The sequence below is a fragment of the Phoca vitulina genome, unplaced genomic scaffold, assembly GCF_004348235.1.
Source record: "Phoca vitulina isolate PV1807 unplaced genomic scaffold, GSC_HSeal_1.0 scaffold35, whole genome shotgun sequence".
NCBI classification, from domain to species: Eukaryota; Metazoa; Chordata; class Mammalia; order Carnivora; family Phocidae; genus Phoca; species Phoca vitulina.
In genome coordinates, this window is record NW_022589738.1 from 14,784,147 (window position 1) to 14,808,548 (window position 24,402).

General features: G+C 38.1%; 1 non-coding gene across 1 annotated transcript; it reads left to right on the forward strand.

Moving 5' to 3' along the window:
- The first annotated feature begins 18,361 nt into the window (after positions 1-18,361).
- Positions 18,362-18,468, forward strand: LOC116646190. Its single transcript, XR_004302087.1, has one exon. It is a non-coding gene; the product is annotated as a U6 spliceosomal RNA (small nuclear RNA).
- Positions 18,469-24,402: the final 5,934 nt, after the last annotated feature.

Here is a 24,402-nt window from a genome sequence, read left to right on the forward strand (position 1 = left end):
ATGGTAAGTGTATGTTTAGGTTTATAAGAAAATGCCAAACTGTTTTCCATTGAGAGCATACCGCTTTGCATTCTTGCCAGCAATACATGAGAGTTCCAGTTGCTCAGCAACCTTGTCAGCATTTGGTATTATTGGTATTTTTATTTTAGCCATTCTAGCTAATATGGAGTGGTATCTCATTGTGGTTTAATTTGCATTTTTAACGACTAATGTTGTTGAGCAAAGCAGAGCCAGGATTTACTGATGGAATCAATGTGGGATGTGAAAGAGCGAGGAGTCAAGCATGGTTTCGAGGTCTTTGGCCTGAGCAACATGACAATGAAAGAGGCAGAGAGAATTCAGAAACAGTTAATGTGACATGATTTCAGTGGCTCAGGAAAAGCTCAGGAACAGTCATTAGGAACGAGAAAATGGTTATTGTTATTGGACAAAGGAAAAGTGGTAGCACTCTCCTACCCCATATTCCCATCAGGAACCACATAGGAGATTTATTCAGAGCAAATAGAACTGAAGATGATTAAAGAACTTTCATGGGTGGTGTGTGGGTGGAAAATGAAAGGTGTCACCCTCAGGGAAAGACCTGTCAGTCTGGGAAAAGCAAGCTCCTGTTAATATCTCAGGGATGTGATTCACTATGAAAGCCTGAAACCTGTTTTATAGCCCAGGTGGGCGGTGGCTAGGGCAGAGTTGTTTATACTGAGACAAAGAACAGAGAGAAGTTGATGGATTGGATAATGGAACCTAGTACCTGGGTGTAATGGACCATGATGTCATCTTGAATAAGCAAATCTAAGGAAAGAATTACATGGGTCCACACTAAGTAGAGCCTTGGGAAAGCTGACAAAGCAAGGGAGCCTGCCAGAAGCGCTATGTCCTGGGTTTTCCACCTGGCTTCTCAGAGGGACCCAGGATAATCGTCCATGTGTAGATTATCAATCACCTCTGGTTCAGGTATAGATGAAGGTGATTTAAGGAACAATAAAGAGGAGATTATCTGGGATCCTCCCGACTCTGGTGCCATGGTGACCGGCTCTAATCAAAGAAGACAGATCCTCTTTTTTTTATATTTAATTTTTTATTGTTATGTTAATCACCATACATTACATCATTAGTTTTTGATGTAGTGTTCCATGATTCATTGTTTGTGCATAACACCCAGTGCTCCATGCAGAATGTGCCCTCTTTAATACCCATCACCAGGCTAACCCATCCTCCCACCCCCCTCCCCTCTAGAACCCTCAGTTTGTTTTTCAGAGTCCATCATCTCTCATCGTCTCCCCCTCCGATTTCCCCCCCTTCATTCTTCCCCTCCTGCTATCTTCTTCTTTTTTTTTCTTAGCATATATTGCATTATTTGTTTCAGAGGTACCGATCTGTGATTCAACAGTCTTGCACAATTGACAGCGCTCACCATAGCACATACCCTCCCCAACGTCTATCACCCAGCCACCCCATCCCTCCCACCCCACCCCCACTCCAGCAACCCTCAGTTTATTTCCTGAGATTAAGAATTCCTCATATCAGTGAGGTCATATGATACATGTCTTTCTCTGATTGACTTATTTCGCTCAGCATAATACCCTCCAGTTCCATCCACATCGTTGCAAATGGCAAGATCTCATTCCTTTTGATGGCTGCATAATATTCCATTGTATATATATACCACATCTTCTTTATCCATTCATCGAAGACAGATCCTCTTACTACCATAGTTCTGGGATGCTTCACGGCTCGATTTCTAATTCTACTTTGGCTTCTTTATCAATTCCCTCTCTTCAACTTTATACTTTTATTGTCACTTACTGTTTTTAGCAATGAAAATAACTTTATTGTTTTGAGTTTTCCTTTGCAAAAAATTCAAACAGTTTAGAAAAATGTGCTAAAGAAAGTAAAAGTTTTCTGAAATCTCACCATCCCAGGTTCTCATCATTAATGTTTTGGGAGGCCATCCATTTATGTATGCATGCATATTCACAGTTGTACATTTACTTAAATGAGATAATGCCACACATGCTGGTATCTTTAAATTATGGCAAACTTTTGAAAAACTGAGTTTTGTTTCATTTTTTATTGACACTCCCACGTCCCCCTGACACCCCCAGTAACCAATGTAAATAACTTGGTGTTTATTCTTCAGAAATTTCTCCATAATCATACAATTTTACACACACACACACACACACACACACATTATTAAGAACTGGTTAACAAAAATAGGCTCTTTGTAATGTACTTCTCTGAATCTTCCTTTTTCCATTGTACTTTCATCATTCTTTTCTATGACTGCCTAATGTTCTGTGCTCCAATTGATTGACATTAATTTTGCTTCCTTTCTTTTGCCACTTCAAACATTGCTGCAGTAAATATCTGCATGTATTCCTTACATACTAAAGATTTATTTTTCATGCTGGCATTTTTATTTCTATGTGATAGAGTCCAAGAAATAAGATTTCTGAGTTGAAAAGTAAGTGCAATTATAGTTTTAATAAATATTGCCAAATTACTTTCCAAATGGTTGCTTATGATAACCTCATTATATTTTTCTATCTTTATTGAGATATAACTGACAAATAAAATTGTATATATTTTAGGTTATGACTTGATGTTTTGATAAGTATGTATGATGAAATAATTGCCACAAGGAAGCTAATTAATCTATCCATCACCTCATAGTAACCATTTTTTTGTGTGGTGAGAGTGCTTAAGATCTATCCTCCCAGCAAATTTCAAGTATACAATACAATATTGTTAACTATATTCACATTGTTGTACTTTAGATTTCCAGAGCTTATTCATCTTACATAACTGAAACTTTGTACTCTGACCAACATTGCCACATTTTCCCCTCCCCTAGCCATTCTACTCTCTGCTTCTATGATTTGACTATTTTAGATTCCACATATAAGTGAGATCATGCATTATTTGTCTTTCTATGTCTGGCTTATTTCACTTAGCATAATGTCCTCCAGGTTCATTCATGTTATGAATGTCATGATTTCCTTTTTAAAGGCTGAATAATATTCCATTACATAGATAAATTATATATATGTGTGTGTGTGTGTGTGTGTGTGTGTGTGTGTGTTTATCTGTTCATCTGTTAATGGACAGTTAGGTTGTTTCCATATTTTGGCTATTGTAAATAATACTACAATGAACATGATCATGCAGATATCTCTTCAAGATGTTGATTTCATTTCCTTTGGAGATATACCTAAAAGTGGGATTGCAGGATCATAAGGTCCTATTTTTAATTTTGGGGGAAACTTCATACTGTTTTCCATAATGGTTGTACCAACTTACATTCTCACCAATACTGTACAAGCATTTCCTTTTCTCCACAACCTCACCAACACTTATCTTTGTCTTTTTGATAATAGCCATTCTAACAAGTGTAAGGTGATATCTCATTGTGGTTTTGATTTGTATTCCCATGATGATTAGTGACATTGAATACCTTTTCATATACCTTTGGCCATTTCTATGACTTCTTTTGAGAAATATCTCTTTAGGACCTTTGCTCATATTTGAATTGGGTTATTTGCTTTGTTTGTTTGTTTTTGCAGTTGAGTTTTATGAATTCTTTATATATTTCAGATATAAGCTTCTTATCAGATACATGGCTTGCAAATATTTTTCCCATTCTGTAAATCGCCTTTTCACTCTGTTGATTGTTTCCTTTGCTGTGCAGAAGCTTTTTAGTTTGATGCAATCCCACATATCTATTTCTGCTTTTGTTGCCTGTGTGTTGGTGTCTTGGCCAAAAAATCATAGCCCACACCAATGTCAAGAAGCTTTTCCCCTATGTCTTCTTCCAATACTTTTATGGTTTCAGGTCTTATGTTTAAGACTTTAAACCATTTTGGGTTGATTTTTGTATTTGGTGTGAGATAGGTGTATGTTTATTCTTTTCTTTATGACTATCCAGTTTTCCCAACACTATTGAAGAAATTATTTTTTCTTCATGTGTGTTCTTGACTCTTTTGTTGAATATTAGTTGACAATAGATGTGTGGATTTATTTCTGGGCTGTTTATTCTTTTTATTGGTCTCTGTGTCTGTTTTTGTGTCAGTACCATACTGTTTTGATTACTATGGCTTTATAATATATTTTGAAATCAGGAAGTGTGATGCCTCTAGCTTTATTCTTCTTGCCTAAGATTGCTTTGGCTATTTAGGGTGCTTTTGTGAATCCATCTGAATTTTAGAATTGTTTTTTCTATTTCTGTAAAGAATGTCATTGGGATTTTTATAGGGATTGCACTGAATCTGTAGATTACTTTGGGTGGTATGGATATTTTAACAATATTAATTCTTCTAATTTATGAACACAGTGTCTGTCCATTTATCTGTGTTGGTTAGCTTGTTAGTTATGTAGTTTACAATTTTATTTTAGTAGTTTCACTCTGAGTATGATGATGTGATGAACTCCATGACTCATATCCCAGTAAAACTGGTGAAATTATAAAAATAACCCAATCATTTGGAACCTCAAGAAATCATTCTGTGGGTACACAGTAAATGAAGAAACATATATTTAAGAAAATTATCTAAAACTTGGTAAGAACTGCAAGACTATGTGGTACTTGAAGCATGACTTGTGCTGTCCTTTCCCCCTTTCCCACTTTCACAAGATGGAAACTCCACTCCAGACTGGTAAGCTAAGAACACATGGCTTCCTCTTCCCTCAGCTCCCATTTAGAGGCTATCTTCCAAGGATGGTCAAAGTGTCAACATTTCTCATTCTGCTCCTAGCTACCTGTTGCTGAAACTAAGTTCTGCAATGAGTGGGGCTGAAAGGTGGAGCTCCCATCTTCTGCTCAGCTCTGCTCATGGGAATTGAAGCTCTATCTTGGGTATGGTGGTGCTTAGGATACTGGGGCCCAGATCACCTTTGCCCTGGCTCATGGGGCAGGGGTTCTATGCTGAGAGATGCAAGCTGATGCATCCCTCTTCCATTCACTGAATGCTCAGTTCCTAAAGCAGTGGTGTCACTGAGAAAGAAGAATGTTCTCTCTGTATTCAGCACCAGAATCTTGGTTCAGAATTTGGGGCAGGGGAGAGAAGCAGACCATAGAACAGAGAGCTTCAAATCTTCCTCCAAAGGATCTTATTTGATTTGCCACAGATGTGAAGAAATTTCATCCTAAGAGACTCACAAAAACAGTGGAAGCTATGGTAAAAGTCAGTTGGGAGAAGATTGATAGACTCATTGGAGATATAGGCTAAAGTGTAAGCCAACTGGTTTTCCATAGAAGAACACGGAAAGAGACAGCTGTCTATCCTATAGATTATAACATGCACACTGGACAAATTACAGTTTAAACAAATGCTTTTATTATTTCCTGAACATTGTAAGAACTTTATAACTCTTCAATGCTATTTGTTCTCCTCTGCCTTTTCATGTTACTGATGTTTCATTCTCCTTTCATCTGAATAACTCCCTTCAGTATTTCTTTTAGTGAAGTTTTGCTGGAATTGACATTCTTATTTATCATAACACTTATTTTACTTTATGTTTCAAAATAGTTTTACCCAGTGTAGCTGGCACTACACTGGGTGAAATTTATGTTGGTACTTTTCTCTTTAAGTATTTTATAAAGATGTCATTCCATTGTCTTCTGGCTTCTGTGGTTTCTTTTGAAAAGATAGTTATTGGTGTTATTGCTATTTTGATAAAAATATGTCTTTTTTCCCCTCTGGAAGCTTTTAACGTCTTCCTTTTGGAAAGGGGTTAGACTTTTAGGAGACTTACACAGCTCCTTTGTATTTATCCTGCTAGGAGTCTATACTGATTCTTGAATTGAAATTTTCATGTCATTTTTTGTTTTGGAAAATCTTGGCCAATATTTCTTCAATCATTGTTTTTGTTTTGTCTCTTTTCCTGAGACTTCAATTTATACACCTTAGATCCTTTAATCTTTTTTTTTTTTTTTTAAGATTTTATTTATTTATTTGACAGAGAGAGAAAGAGATAGCAAGGGCAGGAACACAAGCAGGGGGAGCGGGAGAGGGAGAAGCAGGCCTCCTGCGGGAGCAGGCAGCCCGATGCGGGGCTCGATCCCAGGATCCCAGGACCATGATCTGAGCTGAAGGCAGACGCTTTAACGACTGAGCCACCCAGGTGCCCCTAGATCCTTTAATCTTATTCCATATGTTTATTTCCTGCATTTTTCCATATTTTAATTTTCTATCAATTGTGGATATTTTATATTCACCTATATTCCACTTCACCAGTCCTCTCTTCTGCTATTAAATCCATCTATTGAATTCCTAATTTCAGTGAATGTGTTTTTCAGTTCTAGAATTCCATTTGACCCTTTAGATGTATGTATATAGATTTTGATTCTCTGGTGAAATTTGTCATCCATTTCTCTGCTTTCTTAAGCCCATTATTCACAGTTATTTATGTTGCCTGTCTAATTACTCCAATATTTGAAGTATCTGTTGATCTGCTTCTATTGTCTGGTTTTTCTCTTGATTTTATGCATTTATTCATGGTTTTTGACATGTTAAAAAATTCCTTGTAATTGGATGCAGGATACTGTATATTAAAAATTGTAGATACTTCAGCTGATGTTAAATTTCTCCTGGCAGGTAGACATAGCACTGGAAGATCGCCTTGATCCAGGTGATGGCAGGTATTAGCCTTTGTCATGGCTGGTCTATTCTTAGTTTCTTTTTACTGATAGAGTATCACCCTTAGTTTTAGGGCTTTTTTTCTTATGGAGTCTCAATTTAAAGACTTTTTTGTTTAAAAGGTCTTCCCTGTTTAGTTGAGCCTGGACTTAATTCTCTGATTCCCTAATACTATCAGAATTCTGATGTATTTTTTTTCTTTCATGAAGATAAAATCGTTTTTATTTATTTATTTTTTCAACTAACATCTTCTTTTCTTATATTTAAATTCAATTAACCAACATCATTAGTTTCAGATGTAGCATTCAACAATTCATTGGTTGCGTATAACACTCATTGCTCCTCACATCACATGCCCTCCTTAAGAATTCTGATGTATTTTATTAGCTTTTCAGCCCTCCAGATCTTGATTTCTTCTTGTTTTTTCTGGGACTCTCATCTTGAGTATGCATACTCAAGAATCAGTAACCAGTAATCAGTAAATATCTTGAGGTGAAATTGATTCTAGAGTTTTTTGGGTTCACTTCTCTTCTATTTGACTTTTGGTCTCCTTGGCAACACCATATTTTGACTATGTTCTCTGCAACCCTAAGAGATTTCCACAAGCCTTGACCACTGTTTACTGCTAGGCTTCTATTCCCATTGTAGAGAACTAGGGAAAAGTCAAAGGCAGTTGAGGGCCTCACCTCAATGTACCTCCCACCTCTGTGAAATTTTGACCGCTGGAGTCTTGCCTACCTTGTTATTTTTCAGTGACCTCACACAGATACTTTGTATATTTGCACCAGCTTTTTAAATGGTTCTTGGCAGGAAGGTTATTCCAAGACAAGTTGCTCCTTTGTGGCTGGAAGTTGAAGTCCATTGCTTTGTGTTTTGTAGTATGTTTCCTTTTTTATCTTTTAGACCATCAATTTGGATCTCAAAAGTGATCATATTCTCTTTCATTCCATCCACTGAATTTTAAAAAGTAAAAAAATAATGTTTCTTGGTTCCAGAAAGTCTTATTTTGAACCATGGTTGATTATTACTAGGTGTTCCTTCTTTTCCTCCATGTTGTTACCTGTGTCCTTTAGTAATTCTGTTACAGTATTGTAGTTCTTCTCTAGTGTGTGGAGGCACCAGGATGAAGCTTCACTGCTCACTCTTTTCTGATTCAAAGACCAGACTCTTATAGCCTCTCTGGCAGGGAGGACTCACTTCCATATTCAGTTCCCTTACAGATCCTCCCTAGACAATGCCCTATGGCTTGTACTACCCTTACTCTGAGGTGGGATATGTCCTGAGACTTTTAAAAGGGAGCAAACTTACTTCTAGGAATTGAGAAGTTCTTACCTCTAGAGTTTTTTGCCACAGGAATTTCCTGGACTCTAGTTTGGTTTGGAGGGAAACCAAGTTCTGTGACAGCTCCTTCCTCAGGGCTGTAAGTTATCCATCTAGGCCTTCCCCACTCTCTTCAGCCTCTACCTATCTGCTGGACCCTGTGGATGCTCCTGTTCAGAAGTGAGAGACATTTGGATTGGCATTGTGAGGCACTGGATGACAGGGATGTATATTTCTGCTGACATCTTTCCAGAATCCTCATTAGCCTTTTTCTCACCTCTGAATGTAGGTGTTGCCCACAGGAAACTAGGTCAAGGCCATTGGTGTATAGAAAACCAGGTGAGCTGAAGCTCTGAACAGTATTAAATATTGTTTAGGTTAAGGCATTTAAAAATCAGTCTGCCATCAGCAAAGAAACTAAAATATACTTTAGTGAAATGAAAATTTGGCTTAAAACTCTGAATATTATACCAGCAAACATGATTTAGTTGGTTCTCGGTCCTCATGAAAGAAAAGTAAATAAAATTTCATAAATTTTAGGAATGCGTGGTATCAGTTCCAGCACTTTCCAAACTGGCTTTAATTGGAAGGTTAATAAAAGTGTCAAATAGGTTTATTTAACTCTTAAACAATGTTAAATAGATTTTTGTTTTGCTGCTGGAGTTTTCAATGCCATTTTTATCCTCATGTGTATTGTAAATCTCCAAGGAGGAGAAATCAGTGGTCACAGATAGCCTAGTGATTGCTGTTTAGTCATTGAAATACTGCTCTATTTTAGTGACTGGTGAAATAACAGATCATTCTGTCAGTCTTAAATGACATCCCCACCTGACTGAGTTATTGTGTTTTGGTTTGGATCCCCCCTAAAGCATATCTTATGTGTATGTCTGAGTGGAGAATTTTATTTGAGACATAATGTCAGGAAGCACTACTAGGGACATAGGGAAGTGAGACAAGAAAGAGAAAATAGCCAATAAAAAGTGTGTTAATGTGGGTAATTGGGGATCAGCCTTGCTGAGGACCTCTAGGAGAGGGTATAGAACATCTTACTTGATAGGTGAGGAAGCTGAGGAACTTATCAATCAACTCCCTTACCTCTGTGTCTGAGGGTAGTGTGTAGAGAACAGCGAGTCCCAATGGGATATGGGTTGGATGCCGACAGTGTTCGCTACATATTGTACATTTATAATTTGTTTTTCCTGTCATTGTTCCTTTGTCCCTCATACTGCTGTTTCTTGAAATCCTAACCAACCTTCACATTCTATGTCAAATAGTATTTCCTCCAGAAATTCTTCCTTAATTTTCCCAGCTATAAATGATACTTGTTCTGTTTACCATCAGAGCATCAGTTTTAAACCCTTACTTGAATAACTTTGCTCTTGCAATTTCCTGCTATTGCATTAAAGTTATTCATAATTAAATTCTTTCTCTCTTACCAAGACACTTAACCCTTGAAGGGAAGGATATATCCTGTTCATCTTTCTGTACTTGCAGCACTTAGTACCTGCCTGGTCACGACAGGAACCCAGTCAATGTTTGTTGAATGACTGAGGTCTTCAGATTCTAGAACAAAAACATTAGCACAGTTTGATTTAATACATGAAGAATTCAGTTGTTACTTCTACAAGTAAGAGGATGGCTTGAATCATTTATTTTTGGAACAGTCATTCTCATTTGTTGGATGAATTTTGTATCTAGATGGCCAAACATTTAAATAAATGCCAGGAGGGGCTGGGAAATTTCCTTATTCCATCTGGACTGCAAGACACATATATGGGTGGGTCTGTTCTGAAGGCATGTTTAGAAGTAGTTAAGTATGTTCTTGGGAATTTTCTGATTTTATTCAGACAGATGTTTTCTCTAACTAGTCTTTGTCTTTGTTTAGATAAATATAATAGTCAGGATAGTTCCATTTTGCTTTTTCAGTAGAAAAAGCTGTGTTTCTTCTGCATTCATGATGAATGTTTATAGTCATTTTTATATATTAAATGCTATTAATCAAGAGAAGTAATCTGAGTTAAGCTACTGCCCTAAATAAGTAAAAAAAATAGGGGTATAATTGGAAATGGCTTCCCCTCTCCTATTTTTGTACTGTTCTACTTAATATTTGGCAGATGGAGTATGAATAGAAATGCTTAAGTTGGAATGCTTTATGGGGTTTTAAACTGTTGTTAATTAGTCGTGAAATAATTTTAATTACTTAAAAATTCCATTATGACAGTGCTTCAAATATGTGTCACATATTGGCGAACTATTACAGACCATTGTTTTGTAAATCATTTTACTTACACTTATATTGATGGGAAGAAAAATAAGGTGAATATATTTAATGTATTTATAGAGAAGAGATTTGACAAGGTGAAGAAAAATTGTTTGCCTCAAATTGGGCTATAAAAATCCAGAAGCCTTTGGGTTTTTATCAGTGGTTCAAAGCAATTACTTTTTAAAAAATGGAAAAAGCAATGTGAAAGAAAGAGGAACATCAATTGAGTCTAAGCCCCTTCTTCCAAACTCTTCTTTTTACTATTTCAATTCTTTATTTTGGCTATTTGCACTTTTGTTCCTAGCCCAGAAGAAGGAGGTGACAATCATGACTATCAAAAGTAGCCTTTTAACAGCTGTGGGAAGATTTGTTGAGGAAGGCCTTTGTTATATATAAGGAACTGGGGAGCAAAGAGATTCATTCCTTTGTTCCTTTAATCATTCAAATATTTGTTGAATGAATAAATGAGAGATCAGGAAGACATTGTTCTTAGCTTCCAGAGATTTATAAGCTAGTGGGAGATAGAACACATGTAGTCATATGGCTACTATAAATTATAGACGATGTAAGTATGTGAAGATAGGTTAGAAAATATTAAAAAATATATATAAGAGGGAAAATCACCTCAAGTTTGGGGGGTGGTGTGATGGTGGAATCTGGGAAGACTTCTTTAAAGAGGTAGCATCTGAGTCTTGAAGAGCGAGTAGAATTTTAATAGGCAGGTGGGAGAATATTTATAAGAGATACATTACCCTTTTCCCCTTCCTCTAACTGTACCCTCTCTTGCACAGCCCAAGTATGCTGGGGATAGCTGGCCCCATTCCAAGTTTCAGGGATGACCTTTGTTGACTTAAGCAGATCAGCATTTTCTGTTCCCCAGGCTGAGGTAGAGAAAGGTCCAGGGCAAACAATGGGCCAGAAGCACAAGTGAGGTTTCTGCATCAGAGATCTGGACAGGAGGAGGATCAAGAACCAGAAATTGAAGTGATTGGGCAGTGGAGCTGTTAGAGTGTTGGCGACTTGGATGGAATAGCAAATATCCTGCATCTGTCGCTTAGGTTGGGGAAGTTAATTCAATTCAGAATGGTATCAGATTTGACTAACAGAGGGAAATTATTCCCATGGCATGTCCAGAATCCAATGCCTTTTAACACACTGGTTTTGTTCCACTTGACCGTTCAGCCTAGTTTTAACACGGCATCCCTCACCTGCCAACATAACGATTAATTCCTCAATTGTATCTTCATGAATTTCTCGGATCTGTCCACTTTTCTCTGTCTCCACTGCTGCTGGCCCAGTTTTCCCTGAATTACTTCTCATCCATATTACTGCAATCCCCTCCTAAGTGATCTCCCTGACCTCTCCCTATTTCAGAATGACCTTTCCTAAACAAAAATCTGATAGTGATATTCCCAAGCCTTGTCTTTCATCACGCCTCCACCTCCATCTATGCCCCAGTGGTACTGAGCATGTGACAGCTTCCTAAATATAACGATACTCTCTACCTGTACACGTGATGCTTCTTTGCTCATAACCATTGTGTCCCCTTCTTCTATCGCCAGCTTATGCCCTAGGCCTCCCTCAGAATATGAGTATTTGGGACCTTTTCCTAATTCCCAATCTGCTGAGACTCTAAGGGGGTCGATGCATTAGTCTCCTGCTGTGGCTTTGGAGGTGAACACTGTGCAGCAGAGTGTTGGCTAGCTTTAGTGAAGTGTTTTAGGAAATGTAGCGCAAGACTGAACTCTATTCTGGCTCCTGCCCCAACCCTCATGAAGCTAACAGTGAGTGAGGGCTGTGCATTGGAGGACAGGCTGGCCGTTAACCAAGGTCAAGAGAAGTCAGGGTCTAGAGGGACATGGGCTGTAGAACAGTCAAGGGCTTTGAAGCAAGACTGGGAGAGCAAAGAGTTGAAGGCGCTGGACTCTAATGCCTCCTCTCTCTTCTAGATTTGTTTTCCCCAGCTTGTCTGCACCAACCTCACCTCCCAAAGGTGGCTGGTGTAAAATTACCTTGATGTTTAAGGGGACTGTTTTGCACTATTTTTGAATCTCCTAATGAAGCTTAATAACATACTTCTAGCTTTGAAAAAGTTTACATTTTGAAGAACTTTCCCAGCAATATTCATGTCTAAATTAATTTTGTTCTATAGGTAGAGAGGGCTAATTAATTAATTCATAAGAATGAGCTTTTAGAATAATTCCTCTCTTGCCTCATGCTGTGTGGAATTTTAACAAAGTACCAGATAAATTCGTTCTGCCTTTGTGGCGTTTTCCATAGCTAATGTTTTACAACTGTTCAAAAACACAATCAGTCATTGTAAGACAGCAGTTTTTGCAGCTGCATTACAAAGAAAGTTGCATGGTCTGGATTTGTCATCTTCAGCAATCTTAATGTTTTTGCTGTTAAACTCTTATTAATAAGGATTAAATAAACTCATTTATTCAACAACAGTTTATTGAGCATTTAGTATAAACAACACATTGTCCTAGGCACTGGCAGGAATACAAAGGTGTTAAAGACTCATTGTAACTCTCCGGAAGAGAATCTGGTAGGTAAGAGAAGGTACATACAGAAAAAGTAAAAAATAGAAGGAAAGATGTGATATATGTCCTCAAAGGGGTATAATGTGCAGTGGATATTCCACTGGGGCGGTTGAAGAAGAATTATTTGAATGTATACAGGGAGCAGAGGTGAGGAGGGAGGAAAGGAATGTCTAGGCAGAGATAATTCCATAAGCAAAAGCTCAATGGTAAGAAAATATAGGCCCTGTTTAGGGAGTGAAAAGGGAGTATTTGGTATTTGGGAAATGTTGATTGGGGCAGAGTACCCAAGCCTTTTAAAATGCTGATGTGATTGCTTCTTTTTTTTTTTCTTTGCCAGTGATTCTTAAAATGAGAACTACAGACCTACAAGATTCATGTCCTTTCTTTTAGACTATTTTTATAATAATAAAGGATTATTTCTCATTCATATTACATGTACATTATGGGTCTGCTGTGGCTCTGCTTCACTCTAGGACCCAAGATATTGCTACAGCATCCATCTGGAACATTTCTGGTTGGCAGGGCAGAAGAAGAATATGGAAAGTCATGCCATATCATTTAAAGCTTTTGTTCAGAAGTGATGCATATCATTGGCCAAATAAGGTCTATGAGAACTGAGAAAGTTATATTTTTTTTAGACTATCATCTAAAAAGAAATTTGATGTAATTTGGATGACCTGAACATTCACCTTTAGACTGAGAACAGCCATGACATTTCAAAACTATGTTGGCTTCAGTGATTAGAGAGTATCAAATAGTACCACTGGGTTGTTTTATTAGCACACCCTCGGCAATCAGAGGCAGTTGGAGAAAATGAATGATCCTGACGTTTTGCCCCAGTTGAAGCCAAATGACATCACCAGTGTACAATGAAGATGTCCCAGGGCTTTGAATTCAGAAGTAGGAGGATTTAGTCATCACAGGTGCATTGCAATATAGGTGTGCCAAACAACAATAGTGCCAACAACCAACCAGACTTGTGCCGTAACATTCGTGCTGTCCTTATGTTTAAGATGATAATTTAGTTTGAGCCAGTTATCATTGGTCATGTTAAATTCATGTTGTTTGAAAAGATTTTTAAATTAAATTAAATTTTTTTATTATTTTAATTTTTTAAGTAGGCTCTATGCCCAACATGGGGTTCAAACTCATGACCTCGAGATCAAGAGTTGCACGCTCTACTGGCTGAGCCAGCCCAGTGTCCCTAAATTCATGTTAATTTGACATTTATTGGTTTGGTAGTTTTTATTTCATTTATAAAGTTATTTTAGTTTAGGATTGTATAAGACGTCTAAACATAAAGAGTTGATGACACTTCTATATTTTCTGTAAGCAAAATGTTGATAAAAATGGTTAAAAAAATTTCCCCCTTAAAGGGTTATCCATGAATTACTAAGATTTGAGAAATATTGAGGTAGGCAATGCGAATGCATTGGAGAATTTTATGGATATGAATCACGTGGTTAGGGCTGTGCTTAAGGAAACTGGTCTGGTAAAAATATGGGGTGTTTACTAGAAAAAGAAAAGACAGGGAGAGGAAGGAGAATGCGATTTCAAGAATCCAGGTGTGTGGTAGTAAGAGTTCATGGGAATGGGAAAGAGGGGAAATGATGGAAGAGATGTTGGCAGAGAAGCATTCATAGGAAGTTCTCAGGGACTACTTTGATGTATGGAGGGAAGGAGAGGAAGGAGTCAAAGTTCTCTTAAGATTTTGATTCCTTGTTAAAAACAAAAAACAAAAAACACGAGTACCATGAGCAGAAAGTAGAGTAATGGAGAAGGAATCGGTTTAGCGAAGACAGAGTTTAACTTTAGACATGATATTTACTTTGTTAATAATAGTTTTCAAATAGGTTAATAAATTTAAAATATATAAAAGTAAGGAAGAAAAAAATGTTTTTTGAGTGAGGGATGCTCGTGGAGTAGTTTACCAATAAACAGTTTTATTTTTATATCTCCAGCACCTAGAACATTGCTTGGCACATAGTATGCATTTGATAAATGTTAGATGAACTGAATTAGTTGGTATGAATTAAATAGGACTATTGAAAAAGATTAATCACTTTGATGTCTGCTTCTGGCATTATGGCTAAATAAGAGCTTTGAAGAAGCCTGCTGCTTCAGAACAGTCACATTCTGCATAGAACATACTTTCTGAGACAGTGCTTTTCTTTCTAGAGGAAGGGATATCTTCAGGGAGCACTCCCAATATACCATGAACTGGAACCAGAATGGCAGGGAACTGGGACCAGGGAAGTGAGCTGTGGTGAGAGGCAGATTTTCCCTGAAGTTATGTGGTAATAGAAGCACTGCTGTTGGGATATTGAGCTTTGGGACAATGAGAAGGTACGGAAGATGATCCAGGAATTCCTGCACTGAGTCAAGCCCTTCAGGCTGAAGTAAGCTCTTGGCTTCTGGAAGAAGCAGAAGCAAACACTCTCTAGAGAAAAGCTTTGCCAAATTTTGTCCACAAAACTCCCGATGATGCAATTGAAACAAAGAGCTCCCAAAGATTATGAAACCCATTGGAAGGCAATTCAGAATGGCTGAAAACCAGCAGGAACAACAAATAATAGATTTGGACCCTTTAAGGATGTAGATATTAAAATGATCAGATACTGAGCATAGAATAATTGGGTATGAAATGTTTAAGGAAATAAAGGGCCCCACAGTAAATCCAAGCATACAACAAGATTCTATCAGGAATGACCAGACAAAATTGAAAAAAATTTCAATCTGAGAAATAAAAAATATAATTGTTGAGGGGCGCCTGGGTGGCTTAGTCGGTTGAGTGACTGACTCTTGATTTCGGCTTGGGTCATGGTCTCGGGATTGTGGGATTGGGCCCAGCATCGGGCTCTGCACTCAGTGGAGAGTCTGCTTGGAATTCTCTCTCTCTCTCTCTCAAAATAATTAATTAAATCTTTTTAAAAAAATAATTAAATCTTAAAAAAATATATATATATAATTGTTGAGATTAAAAAAACTCAGTGGCAGATTAAACAGTGTATTAGACAAAGATGGAAAACAGTAAAGAGAAACAGAGTGCTGCAGGGTATATACACATGTGAAAAAAGCCCCCAAACCTGCACATATTGATCTACAGAAGAATGGATTAAAGGATGTTATGTGTATAAAATGGAATATTATACAGCAGTGAAAATGAATGGACTGTATCTCCAAGCAACAACGCGTATTATTCTTGGAAGCATAATCTTAAGTGAAAAAATCAACTTTCAAAGCTTGCATGTGGGTAAACAGTTTTGAGTTTTTTAATACTCAAAACAAGGAAACATAATGCCATAGTGTTTAGGTGCATACATATTATTGATAAAACTATAAAAGAGGACTAGGATGGTGAACCAAATGTAGGATAGTAAATACTTCTGGTAGGGAGGTAGGAGGATTAGTTAGGAAAGAATGCATAAGTAGATAGAAATTGTTTACAATCTTACAGTGCTTAGGTAGTGATTTCATTGATTTTTATTATATTCCTATGCTTTATAATTTATTTAGATGTTTTGTTTTTCCTTGCCCATGCATAAAATGTACACAAATACAAAAGGAACCAAAATACTTAAAATTAACCATTTACAAATTGGGAGTCATTTTTGTCCGAGCAGGCTTTTTCATTTGACCATAATTTTCATCTAGATTCCTCAAGTAATCCACCCTCTCCTAAGTTCTTTATTCATCATAGTTTCTGTGTCATTCTCATTTTTTTTTCTGGGAAAAATCCCAAAGAAACCTTTGATCATTTTTGTTTAGCAGTTTCTCCTCCAAAAAAATGTTAGTCACATGAAACTGCCAAAAGATTTAAACAGTCTCCAATGAAACATTTGTCACCCCCCAGAAAAACTCTTTTAGCCCATGTCATTATGATACAATAGTTCATTTTAAAAAATTTAACTTCATTTTATTTCCATAGGTCTGTCATGTTCTGCGAAATATTGGTTCAAGTTGCCTTGGAAGATTAAAAATCTGATAAAGGAAATTCTGAGTTAAAAAATGACCCATACAGACCAAGCGATGCTGGCTTGTGAAGAAAAATCTTGCATATCTTCCTTCTTCCCCTTTTGGATGGGTATAGCTGCCCTTTTCTCTCTAATTTGGACATTCTGGACATCTCTAATAAGTACCTTCTCTTATGAAAATCTATTGAGATGTTTCTGGGTTCTCCACTTTGATACCCAAGTGGCTAATCTCTGCTGCAGAAAGTGGTGCAAGCTTGAGGACAATGTCACACGTGATGATGACCTCTAACTTCACCTGGCCTACACTGTCCATGTCAATCTGCTTACCCCAGCTCCTCTGCTCTATTTTCAAGAGATGGAATGAACCTACAACTCCACAGAGGTGATGGATACAAGCTAGGGATGGAGTCCCTCAGTTTTATACCCCATCTCTGTAAATTTAGGGCTTTCCAGTTCTTTTTTTTTTTTTTTAAAGATTTTATTCATTTGAGAGATGGGGAGAGAGAGATAGAGAGAGAAGGAGAGAGACAGAATGAGCGGGAGAGAGGGGCAGAGGGAGAGGGACAAGCAGACTCCCCGCTGAGTAGGGAGCCCGATGCAGGGCTCAATCCCAGGACCCTGAGATCATGACCTGAGCCGAAGGCAGATGCTTAACTGACTGAGCCCCGGGCTTTCCAGTTCTTATCTTACATTAGCTCTCTGTAGCATTTAACACTACTGACCATGCTGGACAGGAAACTTAGATAAGTTCAGTGAGCAAGTGTATGATTATAGGGTGGGGACTGGGTGAACCCAAGAGCTGATATTTGCTGTGTGAGAACGTGAACTGAGATTTTCCTGGCTTTCAAAAGATACTGGAGCTATGGATGTTAACTAGCTACAGAAGCCCAGAAAACATCTATCCCTTGTGACTTCCTGTATGATGGAAACTTTGCCTCTTTCTTCCATAATGAATTCTGGTATCTTAAGGAATCTGTTGTGGCTTCAGCCACAACTGGACTACAGTATCTTCCCTTCTTCACCTGCTTCTGCTGGAATCGTGGGAGCAGTTTTCTGAGTTGGAGACCAGATGCCTCTTCTTGTAGAAATGACGATGGGCTGAATTACAGTTGGACTAGAACTCTTAGTGCAGTGCAATCCTTCAGATACAATATGGGTTAAAGAGGCACACAGCTCTGCTTTTGCCCGGGAATCTAAACAACATTTCATGACATTGCTTCTAAGGGAAAATACAGTGAGTTCCAAATAAGTGACTTATAAACAAACACATCTAGTGCCTGTGTTGGGGACTGCCTGTTCTGCGAGCTAAGAATTTTGTTGTTTTTAAAAAGTGGCTTTCCTCTTGTTTCCTTAGGTCAGTCATACTTTTCAAAATCATATGTCATGTGTTTTACATCAATTAAAATAATTTTCTCTGAAATTATACTAGAACATCTGTTCATTCATCCATCAATATGCCCTCTACTTCTTTGAATGGTATGCTCATTTTTGAGGTGCTATTGAAACAGCATTTATTAAAGCATTTCTACTTTTGAACTGTTCTTCTCCTACCTGCTAAGGACTTTTTTCATCTGCATTGATTGTACATTGTTTTAATGGACGAAAGCAAAATGGAAAGTTCCAGTGCTTGCTTTGGCAGCACATATACTAAAATTGGAATGATACAGAGAAGATTAGCATGGCCCTTGCCCAAGGATAGCACGTGAATTTGTGAAGCGTTCCATATTTTTCAGATGTGTAAATAGAACTTTTGTAAGTCAAAAAAAAAAAAAGGAAAGAAAAGAAAGTTTCATTGGTCTATAAGCTTCTCTACTAGATGGTAAGGTCTTCCAGGGCAGGACTAAGTCTAGTCATCTTTGTACCCCCTTTGCTGAAGAAATCTTTCTCACACTGAACTGAAACACTGTAGTTCTGACCCATTTGAAAATACGTTAGCATGGCACTTGACAATGAAGAACTTACCTGATTGTAGTTGTCTTTCTTGGCCGCTGAGATTAATCAAGTTCAAATCTAGATTATGCGGTTATTGTTTTCAGGAATAAAGAAATTATTTTAGATCTTGTGGTAGACACTGGCTGGCTCATCACACCCACTTCCTCTTCTAGGTGTGAGTGCATTTCCCAAGATCCTTTGTAGTGAGAGGTGGTCTAAGTTCTCGGCAATGAAAGGTGAATGGAAGTGAGTGCACCACTGCCAGGGCCTGGCTCACAGATACTTCTCATGGATGACTTCCCATGCTCTTTTTCTGTTTATTGGGTGAGTGTGGAGGACTCTGAGGCCTAGGAGGAATATAGAGTACCTAAGATGGAAGTAGCCTGAGTCCTTGAGTGACCATGTGGAAACCCACTCAGGAACACACATTTTGGACTTCCTCTGAATAAGAAATAAATTTCTACTGTATTCAATCACTGAGATTATGGGGTTTCTCTCTTTTAGCAGCTAACACCACCCTAATACAATTTTCCTTAAACATATTTGAGAACTGTTTTGTCCTTTGTATATGTAGATGATGACTATATTCTGACAACAGTTCTCTGACACCACTGGGTGTTCTTCAATTCAATTCAATTCAATTCATTCAATTCAATTCAAATTCTGACACTAAGTAGAGTTAGCCCAGATCCTACAGGTTAAGGGGTTCAGTCCTATAAGGCTTCTCCCACTTCAGATGCCAACCACAAGTCCTGGATGTTCCCAAGCCACCTGCACTTCTGCCTGGCCCGCTACAAATCTGGGAGTTCCCATGACCACTCCTCCCTTCAGGTTCAATAATTCACTAGAATGACTCACAGAACTCATGGAAAGTGCTACACTTGTGATTACAGTTTTATTGTAGAGGATACAACTCAGGAACAGCCAAACGAAAGGAGATGAATTGGACAAGTCTGGGGGGCCGGTGGCGTAGAGCTTCTATACCCTTTCCTTGTGGAATCAGGGCACACTACCTTCCAGGAGCATCCATGTGTTCACCATTTAATTATGTAACATGATGGATTAAATTGTTAGTCACATGACTGAACCCAATCTCCAGCCTCCCTCCCCTCCTTAGAAGTGGGGTGGGGGTGGGGCTGAAAGTTCCAACCCTCTAATCATATGCTTGGTCTTTCTGGTCACCAATCCCATCCTGAAGTTATCTAGAGACCCACCATGAGTCATTTCATTAACATGAACTCAGGTATGAATGAGAGAGGCACCTTAGGTATAGCAAAAGACACTCTTATCAGGAAATTCTAAGGATTTTTGAACCTCTAGGTCGGGAATGGGGGACAAAGACTAGATATACTCTTTATTATACCACAGTGGTAAATGACAAAGGTCAAAAAATTTATTGTTGGAACTTATTGACAAAAGAAAGCCTCTGGATTGGAGCTCGCGCACTAGACCATTCCTCTTTTTTTTAAAAAATTTTTTTTTAATTCATGTGACAGAGAGAGAGAGATAGAGAGAGAGGGAATATGAGCAGGGGAGAGAGGCAGAGGGAGAGGGAGAAGCAAACTCCCCGCCGAACCAGGAGCCCGATATGGGGCTCGATCCCAGGACCTTGAGATCATGCCCCGAGCTGAAGGCAGACGCCCAACCATCTGAGCCACCCAGGTGCCCCTAGACCATTCCTCTTCAAGCTCTAAAATGTTCTCCTGTGTCCTGGATCTTCTTAGTTCCTCACTCTTATTACAGCCCTAACATGCACATGCTTTCCAGTTAAGTTAGAAGGAAAGTTCACACTCATACTTGACTGACCAATAGCCTGTTCAACTTCACTATTGCTTTGTATCACTTTATGCCTAGAATTCTGCTATTAACATTATTGTATATTTGTTTGCAGTCTTTTTGTATGCATATATTTGCAGATAATTTTTTTCTCTTTATACAATTAAAATTATAATGGTTATTGTTTGGTAATGCATTTCTCCCCTGCCTTTATATCATAAGCATTTCTTATGTCATTCAATATTCCTTGAAAACATCACTTTTATGGCAATAAAAAATCCACCTATGTACTCTATCTATAGATATATCATAATTTACTTGGACATTCCCAAGTGGTCTGAATATTTTGGTTTTTGTGTTTTCAGTGTTATAAATAGTAGTATGATGACTATCTTGTTTCATAAACCATTTTGTGTATCTTTGATCATTTCTTTAGGATAGGTTCATAAATGTCTCCATTCCTTTTAAATGCAAAATTTAATATATTTTCGGTTATTTACATTTTCAACAAGATGTGTATCTATATGAAGAGCAATTTGGCACCAAATCATAAGAATGAAAATACTGTTCGTATCTTTTAACCTGGTTATCCCCCATTGGGAAGAAATCCCAGTGAAATTAAAAAAAAGAAATTTGTCCAAAGATGTACATAGCACTGTTTATTCATAATGAGTCATAGAAAACTACCCAAATAATTTCAAACTAGACATACATGAGCATGATACATAGATGGAAAAAAATGATGTGAGCATATTGCTACTTGGAAATATGTATACAAGACAACGTTAAACAAAAAAGGACAAAGAATAGAATGCTTATACTGGTTATAACTAAGTAAAAAAAAAAAAAAAAATATATATATCCTGTATATTGATAAAAATTGGGAGGGAATTTAGAGCAACATCAGTATTGGTGATTTAAGTATGGCAGTCTTTTCTGTAAGCTTGTTTAAATGTTGTGCTGGTTTGACTTTTAAACTCACTCCCTCAAGTTACCCTAAGAAAAGGGGAATTTATTGTTTGGATATCCTAGCACTAGAAATGAAGAGAGGAAACACATCAGCAATTGGTGGGGTTCTAGGAGTAAATCTCTCTTTGTCTTGCAATTCTTTCCTTTCTGTGCATCATCTTTGATTCACACAAGGATCTACCTTGACTCGGCTCTTACCTGCTCTTGCCCTCCTGTTGACTTTTGATTCCCATGATACTGTCAGGCACTCAGGGCTCTCCAAGAGCCTTTATGGAGTGAGGCACTTTGATTTTCTTAGGAAATTTTGGCTTGAAGGCTGGAGATCTTGAGGGTACTGACCAGTCTCGGGCCCTCTGCCTGGTCCTGCCCAACTCACTTACACCGATAAGTGGTATTGTACATGGCCATTTTGGTTCAGCTCTTCTGCTGCAGGCCATGAGATTTTCCCAGAAATTAGGGCAAACCCATTGAAATTTAGCCTAGGAAAGTGTGTGAGTGTGTGTGTATTTGTGTTTTAAGTAAATGAATCTCTAGGTGCTTGAAGTTCAGATAATATAGGGTACTTAGGGTGAGATCTCCTCATGGGCCATTGAATTGTTCAATTGACTCCTTATTCTGCCATAAATGAGTAAAAAAAAAAATCAATTCTTCTCTAAATTCTACAAGGGTTTAAATAACTGAGGCACACGACCTCGTCAGGTCCTTCTTGGGACAAGATGTTAGGGTGAGAGATAATAAGAAAGACCTGGGACAGAGAAAGATAGGAATGTCAAGAAGGTAGCTTTCAGTGTTTCTCTGTGCAAACAAATTAGCTTCCCTATGAGTGAAATCTATGATTTATGGCTTGTGAGCTTCATGCTGTCACTAAACTAAGTGGTCCCAAACAAGTTCCCATACATTTAAAAATTCTCCAGAATCTGGAAAAGGTCTGTGCTTCCATCTTACAGTTTTACTGCCTTGTGGCTTCAAATTTGCCAGGGCATCAAGTGGCTGGCAGAGGGGGAAAAAGAAAGCATGGAGGATCATGCACACTTCACCACCTTAATCTGGAAGTGATGATCATCAGCTCGGCTTACATGCCATTGGCGAGAATTAATCACATGATTCCCTCTCAAACGCAGCATGCAGGGGTACTAGTTAATGTAGTCCAGTTGGGTAGCCACTCTCAAGCACCCATTCTACACCATAAAAGGTATGGATAGATTTTTATTGGTCAGCTAGCTGTCTCTAATTATATTCTCCTAATTTGTTTTCTGGGTCTCCTCTATCTCCTTAATTAAATCTAGCCCATGCATTGATAATTAATTAAGCAGCTCTAATCACATTAGTTAATTGCTCAAAAACAAAACAAAACAAAAACCCATCCCGTCATCTATGGCTCCCCATTGTCTGTCAAATTAAGTACTGGCTCCTGGCCTTGGTACTCAAGTCCCCAAAGAGCAGAATCCCATCCTACTTTTTTTGGCCTCATCCTCCAGCACTTCCCTACCCTTTTCAGATATTTCAGCCTCAATGGGCCACTTGCTGTTCTTAAAACACGGAGTTGTTGTTTCATCCTATGTTTCCATCTGGTGTCCTATCCACCTCCCCATTCTGCCTCTAATGGGTGGCATACATTTTAAATAAATTCAGCATATTTTTCTTATTTTATGTCTTTCTGAGTCCCCTAGTGAGGGTAGCCACAGAATTCTAAATTGCCAGTGTCAAAAATTATGTCCCTGTTGAACATTAGGGCACTTGGCAGCAGCGGGAGGCTCAACCCCCCAGCCTTAGGAACCAGGTCTTTCATTGACATGTTACAATTAACACCCATGGAGACAGCTGCTTACGCACATTCTGCTGTGTGTAACCGCTAGTTTAGAGTGTTTCCATGAAGTCATTTCCTAGAGTATAGTGCCTACCGGATAGAAGTCAGAATTTTACCTTCTTTATAAAGCAAAAATTTAGGGCATTTTCTGATGAATACAAAGATGCATGACAATAAGAGAACAAACAAACGCATGAGAAGCAAGAAGCCGTATACAGAATACAAATGAAACATTTAAATCCTGAGCGGTAAGTCATATAAAGAAGCAGAACATTGGATGAGGACTTCTGAAAAAGATCTCTAAAATTCTTAACCTAAGATCCCTACTGTCGAAGAGGTAATCTAAGCGGCTGACACTTGCTTACCTCCATGCCCAGGAGCCCCGTTGACCAGGTTTTCCCTGACGTTTCCGGCTTTGACTATTCTGTAGCATTGCCTCCAGGCAACCAAGAGAGCAGAGCAGTCTTTGCTGTTGTCACCATTTTCTTCCACTGGAATGACCCCTTTACTCTTGAGTGTCTCAGTCTGACTTCTAAAGACAGAGATGTTGCCTCTGTTGACTGTCTTTTCAACGTTCACCCTGAATCCTTTCTGTCTTGGCAGGCTCTCAGGACCTACTCATTTTCATAATAGGTAAGATCCTTAGAGCCCTGCCTAATATTCAGTTGTTGAGTTGAAATGAATGTTAAAAAGGAATAAATAAAAAGTTACATTCTTATTTTTAAGATATGAAGAACGAGAATTGATAGCCAGCCTCTCTAAATTATTAAGTAAAAGATTCTTTGACATTGTCCCTCCCCCCATCCATTCTTTCAACCACCCATCCATCCATTCAGCCATCTAATATTTATTGTGTGCTTACTCTGTGTAACCATTGTACTAGATGCTCTTGCTGAAGTTCTTCAATAAAAGAAACAGGAAGTTTCCTACTCAGCATTTACTCTAACCATGTCCTTTTCCAGATTCCTGGATATTTTTTGAGCTGTTCTGTTTTGCTTTTAGGTTTGTTGGGTGATCTGCAGCTTATATTAATGGATATTTGAGAGGGGAAAGAATAAGGGGGTTGGTAAAGGGCAATTGCGAGTCAAATGACTGGGATAAAAGCAAAAAGTTCAGTTCCTACTCATGTCTTCCCAAATTGTTTGTTGAGTCCCTACCACGAGTAAAACTTTATGGTAGA